The sequence below is a fragment of the Akebia trifoliata genome, chromosome 16, assembly GCF_017979445.1.
Source record: "Akebia trifoliata isolate Shusen 1 chromosome 16, ASM1797944v1, whole genome shotgun sequence".
Lineage (NCBI taxonomy): Eukaryota > Viridiplantae > Streptophyta > Magnoliopsida > Ranunculales > Lardizabalaceae > Akebia > Akebia trifoliata.
In genome coordinates this window covers 16,729,826-16,741,137 of record NC_141390.1, presented here as the reverse complement: position 1 = coordinate 16,741,137, position 11,312 = coordinate 16,729,826, and the positions used below count along the sequence as shown (strand labels likewise).

The window sequence follows — 11,312 nt, the reverse complement described above, 5'->3', positions numbered from 1 at the left end:
CTCAACCCACAGAAATGCGTATTTGGAGTAACTTCTGGAAAACTATTAGGATTTGTAGTCAGTCAGAGAGGGATCGAAGTAGACCCTGTAAAGATTAAAGCTATCCAAGAGATGCCGCCTCCCGAGACTGAAAAATAGATTCGAGGTTTTCTGGGCAGAATCCAGTATGTTAGCAGGTTCATCGCTCAACTCACTAACGTCTGCGAACCTATTTTCAAGCTTCTCAAGAAGAATGAACCAACAGTTTGGAATGAGCAATGTCAAAAGGCTTTCAATCAAGTCAAGGAGTATCTTTCAAACCCACCTATTTTGGTCCCACCTACACCGGGTGAACCACTTCTTCTTTATCTGTCAGTCACAGAAGAAGCTATGGGATGCATGCTTGCACAGTATAACAAAGATACTCGCAAAGAAAGGGCCATCTACTACATCAGTAAGAAGATGTTAGAATATGAACGAAAATATTCATCCTTGGAGAAAACTTGCTTAGCACTGGTATGGGCTACTCAGAGACTCCGGCATTATATGCTGTCTCATTCAATTATCCTATTATTTCGGATGGATCCACTCAAGTATCTTTTTGAGAAACCGGCGTTAACAGGGAGAACCGCGCGATGGTTATTGTTGCTATCAGAGTTTGACATCACGCATGTTACTCAGAAATCCTTCAAGGGGAGAGCTATAGCAGAATACTTGGCCGATCACCCTGTAGTAGAAGGAATAAGGCCTGTCAATCAATTCCCAGATGAGGACATCTTGCACGTTAAAGAAGAGTCGCAGAACCAAACATGGCAGTTATACTTTGATGGAGCGGCCAATCAAAATGGGTATGGAATAGGGGCAGTCTTGTTATCTCCAAAAGGGTGCCATATTCCTATCGCTATTAAGTTAGCTTTTTCGAACACTAATAACACGGCTGAATATGAGGCGTGCATCGCAGGGCTCGAAGCTGCTTTGAACTTAGGTATTACAGAAATTGAAATTTTCGGGGATTCAACTTTGGTCATACATCAGTCATTGGAAGAATGGAAGACTAGGGATGAAAAGTTGAAACCCTATCATGAGTATTTGCTAAACTTAGTCAGTAAGTTTAAAGCTATCCTATTCCAGCACTTGTCAAGGGAGGATAACAGATTTGCTGACTCCTTAGCAACTTTATCTTCAATGATCCATTTACCCCCAGGCATGGAATTAAGGCCGATCACGGTTGAAGTCAAAGACAAACCCGCGTACTGCCATCAGATCAACATTGCTACTCGACTACCCGATGGAAAGCCATGGTACACTGATATAAAGAAAGTGTTGGAAAAACGAGAATTCCCGAAAGAAGCATCGAGGAAGGAACGACAGACCTTGTTAAGATTAGCATCTCAATTTATCCTATGTGCAAGAAGCTTATACAAAAGGTCTTATGATGGGATTCACTTGTCGTGTGTTGATGAAGATCAAGCTGAACAGATAATGATTGAACTACATTCAGGAGAATGTGGCCGTCACATGAGTGGGAAAATGTTAGCTAAGAAGATTATGAGACAAGGATACTATTGGCCCACGATGGAAACAGATTGTCATCACATGGTCAAAACCTGCCATAAGTGCCAAATACATGCGAACCTGATACATGTGCCGCCATCTCAATTAGTAGGTCTGACTTCACCATGGCCATTCTCAGTCTGGGGAATTGACATTATTGGTAAAATATCGCCTAAGGCATCAAACGGGCACGAATACATCCTGGTTGCCATCGATTATTTTACCAAATGGGTTGAAGCTGCCTCTTATGCTGTCCTTACTGCGTCTCGAGTTGCTAAGTTTATTCAAATGAATATCATCAGTCGATATGGGGTACCTTCGGAGCTGATCTCTGATAACGGGTCGCACTTCAAAGCTGAGGTTATCAAATTGTGTTCGAAGTTCAAAATCTCACACCATAAATCATCTCCTTACCGACCTCAGACCAACGGAGCAGTCGAAACAGCTAATAAGAATATTAAAACTATCCTCAGGAAAATGTGTCAATCACATCGAGATTGGTCAGAAAAACTATCGTTTGCCTTATGGGCATATCGAACTTCAATTCGATCCTCTACCGGAGCTACTCCCTACTCCTTAGTGTATGGCATGGAAGCAGTCTTGCCAGTTGAAATGGAGATTCCATCTCTCAGGATTTTGTTAGAAAATCAGTTGTCAGAAGCAGATTGGGTTCGCCAACGGTATGAAGAATTGAATTTGATCGAAGAAAAATGACTAAGAGCATTGTACCATGTGCAAGCTTATCAAAGAAGAGTCGCCCGTGCGTTTGACAAGAAAATCAAGGCTCGTCACTTACAAGTCGGGGATTTAGTACTCAAAGAGAACAGGGCACCTATTTTTGATCCCAGGGGAAAGTTCAAACCAAATTGGGGAGGTCCGTTCATCGTCAAAGAAATATTACCAAGAAAAGCTGTCAGACTTCAAGATCATGATGGAATCGAATTACCAGAACCAACCAACCTTGACCAAGTCAAACGGTACTACATTTAAGGAGGCCATCTTTGGCCGAATCAATTTCCTTGCTACCCAGTTCATTATCTCCTTTCTCAGCCCTTTGCAGCCTTTTTTATATTGTGCCTTGTATTTCTTAGCCTGATCACCTAACCTAGGGGAGGGAAGTTTCGAACTACGTTTTGGTCTGATCCCAAAATTCTGGGGTACGTAGGCAACCTGAGAAGTTACTTTAGGCCCGACCACATTAATAAAAAAATCTATTTACCCACATAATAAAAAAAAATCAAGAAAAAATTCAAAAGAAAAGAAATATCATCCAAAGTGGGAAAGAAAATTTAAAGAAAAAGAAATAATTTAAAAGGAAATGCCACACAAGGGGCATTTGGGTTTTTGAGCCTCAAAATTCCTTTCTTTTTATACCCAGTCCTAAGCCTACCTATAAAAGTCCTCCTAAGTACCGTGCGAGAAGTCAAGGAAGATATCAAAGCATGATCAGACAGTAACTTCAGAAGTTTAGAGGAGAAGAAAAAGATAAAGCCTGCTAAGTTGAAAACCCGAAAAGGGCGACTTAGCCACAAATTAAGGCAAGCTCGCAATGTTGAAAATCTGAAAGGACAACTTTGGCAACAATCAGAAAAAAAAAAAAAAAAAAAGAGAAGAGCTCGCTAGATCGAAAACCTGAAAAGGCGATCTAGGCAAAACAAGAGCAAGCTTGCTAGATTGAAAACCTGAAAAGGCGATCTAGGCAAAAATTAGAGTAATAAAGAAAAACAGAAGAAAATCCCAAGCTGAGAGCGATCCGAGCTGAAACATCAGAAGTCCGAATAATCAAGTTCAATACTTAGCTTAAACCAGGCATAGACTCAAAAGTCACAAGTATCTTGTCTACAATCGATCTGAAAATTCGTACTTTCCCAAGTGAACCAAGGGAGATAAGGGTGAATTCTATGATGAGTCTCGAAAGGAAATAATTTTGTACTCTTGAGCCTGACTCAAAACCTTCAATAAAACTAATCAAAATTAAAAGTTGAGTCTTTATTGCGCTTGTGGTAATCAATTATTTCAAACCTTCATACAAGGGGCATTTTCTTTCCTTTTTAATGTAACTTTTCCCCCTTATACTAGGGGCGTTTTTTTATGATGTGTTCAATTATTTTCAAAGCCATGGTCATTGTCAAACTAGAGGCATTTTGCTTTTGAGCAATGTTAATCCTAAAAGATAATGAGAACCCCAAATGTAAGGTTACCCTCTTGATAACAGTTTTTCAAAAAACTCTTGAGGTTCGAAAGAAATAAAAATTCAGGTTTTAAAACTTTTTGATAAATCCTTGAGGTTCAAACAAAAGCATTTCGGATCTCACATAGGAGATATAACATTCTTTCAGTCTCCAGATTCTTTTCCAGATTCAATCATTCTTGGAATCAATCATTTCTCTTCCAGATTCATTATCTTCCAGATTTATTCGTTCCCCGGTTCGTTCTAATCAGTTTTCTCCAAAATTCATTCATTCCTTTGCCAGTTTTGCTCAATTTTCACCAAGGGTTATCTTGGATTTTGCTCAGTTGCCGCCAAGGGTTATCTTGGATTTTGCTCAGTTTCCGCCAAGGGTTATCTTGAATTTTGCTCAGTTGCCGCCAAGGGTTATCTTGGATTTTGCTCAGTCTCCGCCAAGGGTTATCTTGGAGTCTCCGCCAAGGGTTATCTTGGAGTCTCCGCCAAGGGTTATCTTGGATTTTGCTCAGTCTCCGCCAAGGGTTATCTTGGATTTTGCTCAGTTGCCGCCAAGGGTTATCTTGGATTTTGCTCAGTTTCCGCCAAGGGTTATCTTGGATTTTGCTCAGTTACCGGCGAGGGTTTTCTCGGAATTATGCTCAGTTTATGCTCATTTATGCCCAGTTTATGCTCAGTCTACGCTCAATTTATGCTCAGATTTTACTCAGTTTCACACAGTGCACACACTTGCACATTTGCACTTTTTAGTCAGGGAGAATTCTTTAAAATTCAAGGATCTGACACAGTCAGTGAGAGTTTGCGCTCAAGGACCTGACAACCTTTTGATTCGGGGAGAGCTTTACCCTCAAGGATCCGAACACCCTAACGAATTGCTAAATCAGGCTGCAAAATGAACTGTCACTAGCTTTGGCATTCAGATATCGCACTATCTACCAAAATAGATTTGCTATCTAGTTTGCTTCAACCCTCTGCCAAAGAGGGGCATCTGTAGACACCCCATTTTTGCACTCACCTGATTAATCAACTCGTCAACCCGATCGCAATGATTCCCAATGATGGATGTGTATTCCATTGCTTTATTTTGTTATCAGATATGTTTCAGAAATCCGGATGAGGTATCTCGAATTGACAAAACCTTAGAAACCACGCTACGCTAGGAAAATACGACCCCAGAAACATAGAAATCATCATCTTGCAGACCAAAAAGAAACTTCACGATAAAAATCACTAAAAATTGACCAAATTATCAAAATACCCCTAACCTCAAAACAACCCTAGAGCCTACGTTACACTTAGGAAAACTCTCTCGAACACATAAAATAACAAATCGGAACCAAATAAATCATTTCACCAATTTTAATAGAATTTGACAAAATTACGAAAATGCCCCTCATAAAGTTCACAATCATTTCACATGAAAATTTTCATAAATGACACAAACCAACATTCTCATTGAATTCCTTACGAAAAACCGATTCTAAAACATCCTAGAACATTAAAAACCGACTTGAAACGTGAAAAGTCCTCTCTGGGGGCAAAACGGTAATTTCATAATTTTCATAATTAAAAAATTTGAAATTAATAAATAAAACATTAAATAATTAAAGTGAAACATTAATGAAATTAATTTAAAAATTTGAACCTAAAAAATCGATCAATCGGACTTTCAGGTAAAATTGTTGAGGGTTCGTGGGATATTTCTTTAAGGACCTCTCCATTTGGGGGTCCAAAGAATTAAAGAAATAATGGAGGGGGGTTCTCCAAAAACCAAAAGTAAATCAAGCAAGACTAAGGTCAAGGTATTAAAGTCAATCAAGTGAGACTGAAGTCAAAATTAAAGTCAATTAAGCAAGACTAAAGTCAAGATACTTAAAGTCAATCAATTAAGACTAAAGTCAAAACATTAAAAGTCAATCAAATAAGACCAAAAGTCATAATAGAATTATAATTGATTAATAACTCTATCTAATAGAGTTCTAACTTAAAAACAATTCTACCTAAAACAATTATAATTAAAACACAATTTTACCTAAAACAAGTCAAATTAAAACACAACTCTAATTAAAAAGATCTCTAATTAAACACTAACTCTATCCAAATCAACCCCTAAAAACATCTATAAATAGAGGTGCTCACACCCTATTTTCGTATCAAATCAAAAACCCTAAGAGAATTAGGTCTAGAAGCTCCCCTAGCCCCCCCCATAAACCCTAGTTTTGGAGCCCCAAGTCCTTACCTAACATCCCCCCTTCAATTTTAGTCTAGAAAACACCTAAAATCTCTCCAAAAACACCCCTAAATCCGTAATAAACTTGAAGAGTTCAGATTTAGAAACAAGGAGATACCCTGATCTAGGAGATCCGAAGTCAAATCCGAAGACAGAACGAAGCAAGGGAGTATAGTACAAGGAGCTCTTTTTGTCAGATCTGAGGGAATAAAGTTTGCTATCGGAAAGGTACATTTTTTATTTCTTTTTATTTTTGTTTTAATCTAGGTTTTTAGCAATGTGATATCTTTGAAAATTTAGTAGAGACCGGCTTTGGCCGGGCGGGGTTGGTGCCTAACACCTTCCAATCCCGTAACATGATCTCCGAATTCAGTTTTTTTTTGTTTTAGATTAGTTTTTATCCATTTAGAGTCATTGACCGGTTCCTAGACCGTAATAACTAGGTGGCGACTCCCAAACCTCAAGGGTCAAAAGCGGATCCGCGCACCCCGCGGATCGAGGGCGCTTTCAGGTGTCTTCGACAGTTTGGTTATGTCCAAACCATCCCTCCCCATCCGATACGACCTACCTTCGAGCAAAGGGGTTTGAATGTACTCACTTATCGGGTTGAGTACAAATTTACGGAGGACCATTGGAAGAACTGGTTCAAGCATATCTTCAAATTTAAAACTTTAGCATCCAAAGTAATTTCTCCATGGGATGCTGAATCTACTTATCATCAATGGTTCGCCAACATATCTCATACGATCGTCCAGAACCCGGACAATCGTATTGGAGTGATACGACGACGACCAACTCAATTTGATAGAGCGTTTGTCCCCGAAGACATCGCTAAACTGGTAATTTCATAGTCCGTAGATTAGATTTTGCATCTTTGAATCAAACTTGTGCCTTATTATTTACTCATTTTTGCAATATTAATTAGTGCATATGTATGTGGGTTAGGTCGAGATGCGAAATACAGTATTGGGTCTATTGAAAGAATCCATTTCCTTAGGACCCAACCAAGAACCAGAGAAATTGTTGATGTGCCAGAGGAATGTGTACAAAATTATTCATCCACAACAATGGAGTCCATCTCCTCCGTTAGACGATGATGGAGGTCAATCTGCAATGAACGAAAGAGCACGAAAAGGGAAGGGGATTGCACAATCGAGTAGGAAAACTAGGAGTTAGTTAGATTTCTTCTATTTTGCTTAATTTGTATATTTTTATATGAATACAATGGATCCTTTATGAGACATGGGATGCACAATTTTATTGTAATAAGGTGTACATGCGAATCGTAGTGATATAATGCAGTTGTATTTTGTTTTGTGTACCGAATGTGAAGATAAATGACGAGTTTCAATTATGATATGTATACATTGGTACTAAATTAAACCTTTTAATACTTACAGGTAATGTGGAAGAGGATGAGGGCGATCGTGATGTCAATATTAGTCAAAGAAAAATTGAAGGTGAGTCACTTTGATTGTTTAATAATCACAATATGATTTAAAAGTATTTTATAAATGTATAACTTTTCTTACGTGGTCCTTGTGATATGGAAAGTGAAACGAAAAATCCGAAAAGTTTGGGCATCACGACGACCCGGGAGTACCTCAGAGAACGACACGTCAATACGAAAGAAAACATCCCAACGACAAAATGTGTCATTCCGAACACGGGCAGCAACGTTGGGCAGAGTTAAAAGAAATAGACGAAACGACAATAAAGAAGTAATTGAGTTGTCGTCAGGTACACAAATATAAAATTCAATTTACTATGCCTTGTTGAATTATGAAAGCTGGAATCATTCAAATACTCATTGCTTCATATATTAAAGCAATATAACTATCGTCTTTTAATTATAATATTCTTGCCATATTGTGTGTAGATTCAGATGTTTGAGATGCGTATAACTAGCAGACAAAACACAAGATACTAAGGTATTGTTCTGACATCGCACCGTGACTCTATTGTTATTATATAATCAATGTTAGTGGAGAAGATTGACCCAATGACTTTTCTTAGACTCATATACTCAATCACTCATTGGGTGGTAGCAACAATGACTTTGTTGGGAACTTAGATTTCTGATTTTTTTCCTGTGTGGGTTTGTGAGAATTTTGGGATTTGGGTTGTATTGAGATCTGTTTTTTGTTGTGATTTATTGAAGATTACTTTTGAGTTTTTAGTAGAGGAGAAGAAAAGTTGAAGAATACCCATTTCTTAATACTTGCTATCAATTAATTATATCTTAGCTATTACCTTCTTTTCTTACAAACTGTGTGGTTGCTCTAATTTTAGTCATTTGTTCGTGTTTTAACCATTGAAAAGGAGATTTAGTCATTTGACAAATTCGGAGTTCTCATGTGACGTTAGAGGCACTCCATTTAAATCAAATAAAGATAATTTGTTTCACTCATAGACATAGGTATTATTACTATACAAAGTGAATTTTGGATCCAATGCTGAAAATCATGCGTCTGACATTGAAGAATTTACTTCTGATCTAATGTCAGAAGGTGCCTTCTGACATTGAAGAATCTACTTCTGATCTAATGTCAGAAGGTGCCTTCTGACATTAAAGAATTTACTTCTGATCTGATGTCAGAAGGGGCCTTCTGACATTGTCTATAATGCTTCTGATCTAATGTCAAGAGGAACCTTTTGACATTTTCTATAATACTTCTGATCTAATATCAAAAGGTGCCTTCTGACATTGTCTATAATGCTTCTGATCTAATGTCAAGCGGCACCTTTTGACATTGTCTATAATACTTCTGATCTAATGTCAGAAGGTGCCTTCTGACATTGAAGAATTTACTTCTGATTTAACGTCAGAAGGTGCCTTCTGACATTGTCTATAGTACTTCTGATGTGCCTTCTGACATCTCCCAAAATAGTTCTGATCTAATGTCAACAAGGCACCTTATGTTTGGAGTGCTGATTCCATCTTATTCACCCTGCTGCTTGTAGATGAGAATAGGTGGTACAATTTTGATGACAACCAGAGTTCATCCATTAACGAGGAAGACGTCAAGTTTGCTGCTGCTTATGTTTTATTCTACTTATGTGCTTACTTAGTGTTAAGAAAAGTATTTTTATAATATTATGTATATAGTGATTGATATTTATTATACTAATTGCATCAAATTTCAAATGCTTAATTGCAGTAGATACCACATGTTTTACACTCAAAATGGCATATATTAGACCGATTTGCGGAGAAATTTATCGGTGGCGATTGTGTGGATTTATGCCCATCTCCTCACCATCGGTGGGGCCTATAAGAATGCACCTGTAAATACTCAACAGAATTGCTGTACTGTTCGTGAGGAACATTTGTGGATGGTGCTTCATGGTAAGGCATCCGGTCTTTATAAATTTCTTGTCATAGTGTGTGTTGATTCTGATGTTTGAGATAGAGAGAACTAGCTGACAAAACACAAGATACTAAGGTATTGTTCTGACATTGCACTATATGTCTATTGTTTTTATAAAATCAATGTTAGTGGAGAAGATTAAAAGAATGATTTTTCTTAGACTCAGATACTCAATCACTCATTGGTAAGGCTTCCGGTTTTTCAATATTTTTGTAACTGCTATGTTTTTATTCTCTATAGCTCTAGATTTTGTTAATTTATTGTTGTTTTGGACAGCACTTGCATTGTTTAATATGTGATTCAGTTGTGTGTCCATATATGATATTTTAAATTTGCAACCAAGATATGAGATCCAATTGTGTATGGCCGTACATGATCTTTTTCATTATATAATATCCCATGGTATGGATGTACGGTTACACATTACTTGGCCGAATCCTACTCACCAAAATTCGTGTAATATACCTATATGCATGTAAGATGCTTTGATTCTGATTTTTGAAACATGTATAAGTGAGTTCTATGTTTCAGTGATTTGTTAAGATGCACGTGTTTTGCATACAAGTGTATCACACACAACAAATAGTAACATAGGAAGACAATCAAAATAGTTCTGATCTATATCAAAAGGCACCTTATGACATTGGTAAAAATACTTCTGATCTAATGTCAGAAGGTGCCTTCTGACATTGACTAACGTATTGTTCTGATCTAATGTCAAAAGATGCCTTTTGACATTGAATAAACTATTATATAATAATTTTTCATGCATTCTGTGTGCATTATGTTGGATTGCGTATTATGTTTATCAGGAACATTTCATATGTCCATTTTTAAGAAGAGATGCAGTCGAAATTTCTATAGAATTATATTTCATCTTCACAAGAAATAGGATGGTCACTATGATGAGAAGATCATCCTCACAAGAAATTAACTCAATCTGAAACTTATAAATCCATCAATAGTGATTTACAAATTATTGGACTAACTTTTTTCAGGATGATCTTCCCATTATAGAGATCATCCTCATAAAAAATCAGCTCAATCCCAAACTCCTAACCCATATTTTGAAAATTTATTAATGTTACGTTGTTTTTACTTATGTAATTTCATATGGCATACCTTGATCCGTTCCCTAAATATCAGCTTTGTAAATATATATTTATAAGGGTAATTTGATAATTTTCTATGCATTCTGCGTACACTATCAACCTTAACTATATTTGACTCATCTACTTTGATTGTTTGATGCAGATTTGAACTATGTGGATGCTCAAATTCAATTTTATTGGTGTTAGCTGTTGTTTCTACTTCTACGTGGCATTAAACATGAGTGGATTCATGCACCTATAATTGTTTATTTACTACAATGTGCTTATACTATATTTCTTTTTTATGCTCGAGACTATCGGAGAGAGGTCTTTAATGTTATTGATATTATTAAGGTTTATCAGGAACATTTCATATGTCCATTTTTAAGAGGAGATGCTGTCGAAATTTCAATAGAATTATAAACTTTTTAAAATTAAAATATATTATATATATATCTATCTGGGGGTGGTTCAGGATTACTGAAACAAGGACAAATATCACTGCTGAAAGTCATTGCCGTTTATGGAGAAAAGAAATGTGTAACTTTATTCCATATATAAGTGTATTTTTTAGTATATTTTGGAATGAGAAACATTTTTTGCATGTACCTTTGGGGATTAATTTGCAGGCATTGCCGTTTATTTAAAGAGGTTCTAAATTTTGTCATTGTGTGTGAGTTGGCCAACATGGTTATTACCAAATACTACAATTTCAATCTTCAAGTTTTAAAGTTCTAATAGAACCAATGCACTTAATTGCGATTGTCAAATAAAAAAAAGTTATTTCATATGGTATATTCACTTACACGGTTTAAAATTTTTAACTTGTACAAGGAATTTAACCTGGTTTTAAGGATTCTATTTTTAAGGACTCTAAACTAATGTACCATTAGTTTTATGGT

At 36.7% G+C, this 11,312-nt stretch overlaps 1 long non-coding RNA gene across 1 annotated transcript; it reads left to right on the top strand.

Annotated features, from left to right (window-relative positions):
* Positions 1 to 7,168: 7,168 nt before the first annotated feature.
* On the top strand, positions 7,169 to 10,798 carry LOC147382659 (uncharacterized). Its single transcript, XR_015174010.1, has 5 exons — positions 7,169 to 7,408; positions 7,503 to 7,688; positions 7,828 to 7,879; positions 9,110 to 9,297; positions 10,574 to 10,798. It is a non-coding gene; the product is annotated as an uncharacterized LOC147382659 (long non-coding RNA).
* The last annotated feature ends 514 nt before the right edge of the window (positions 10,799 to 11,312 follow it).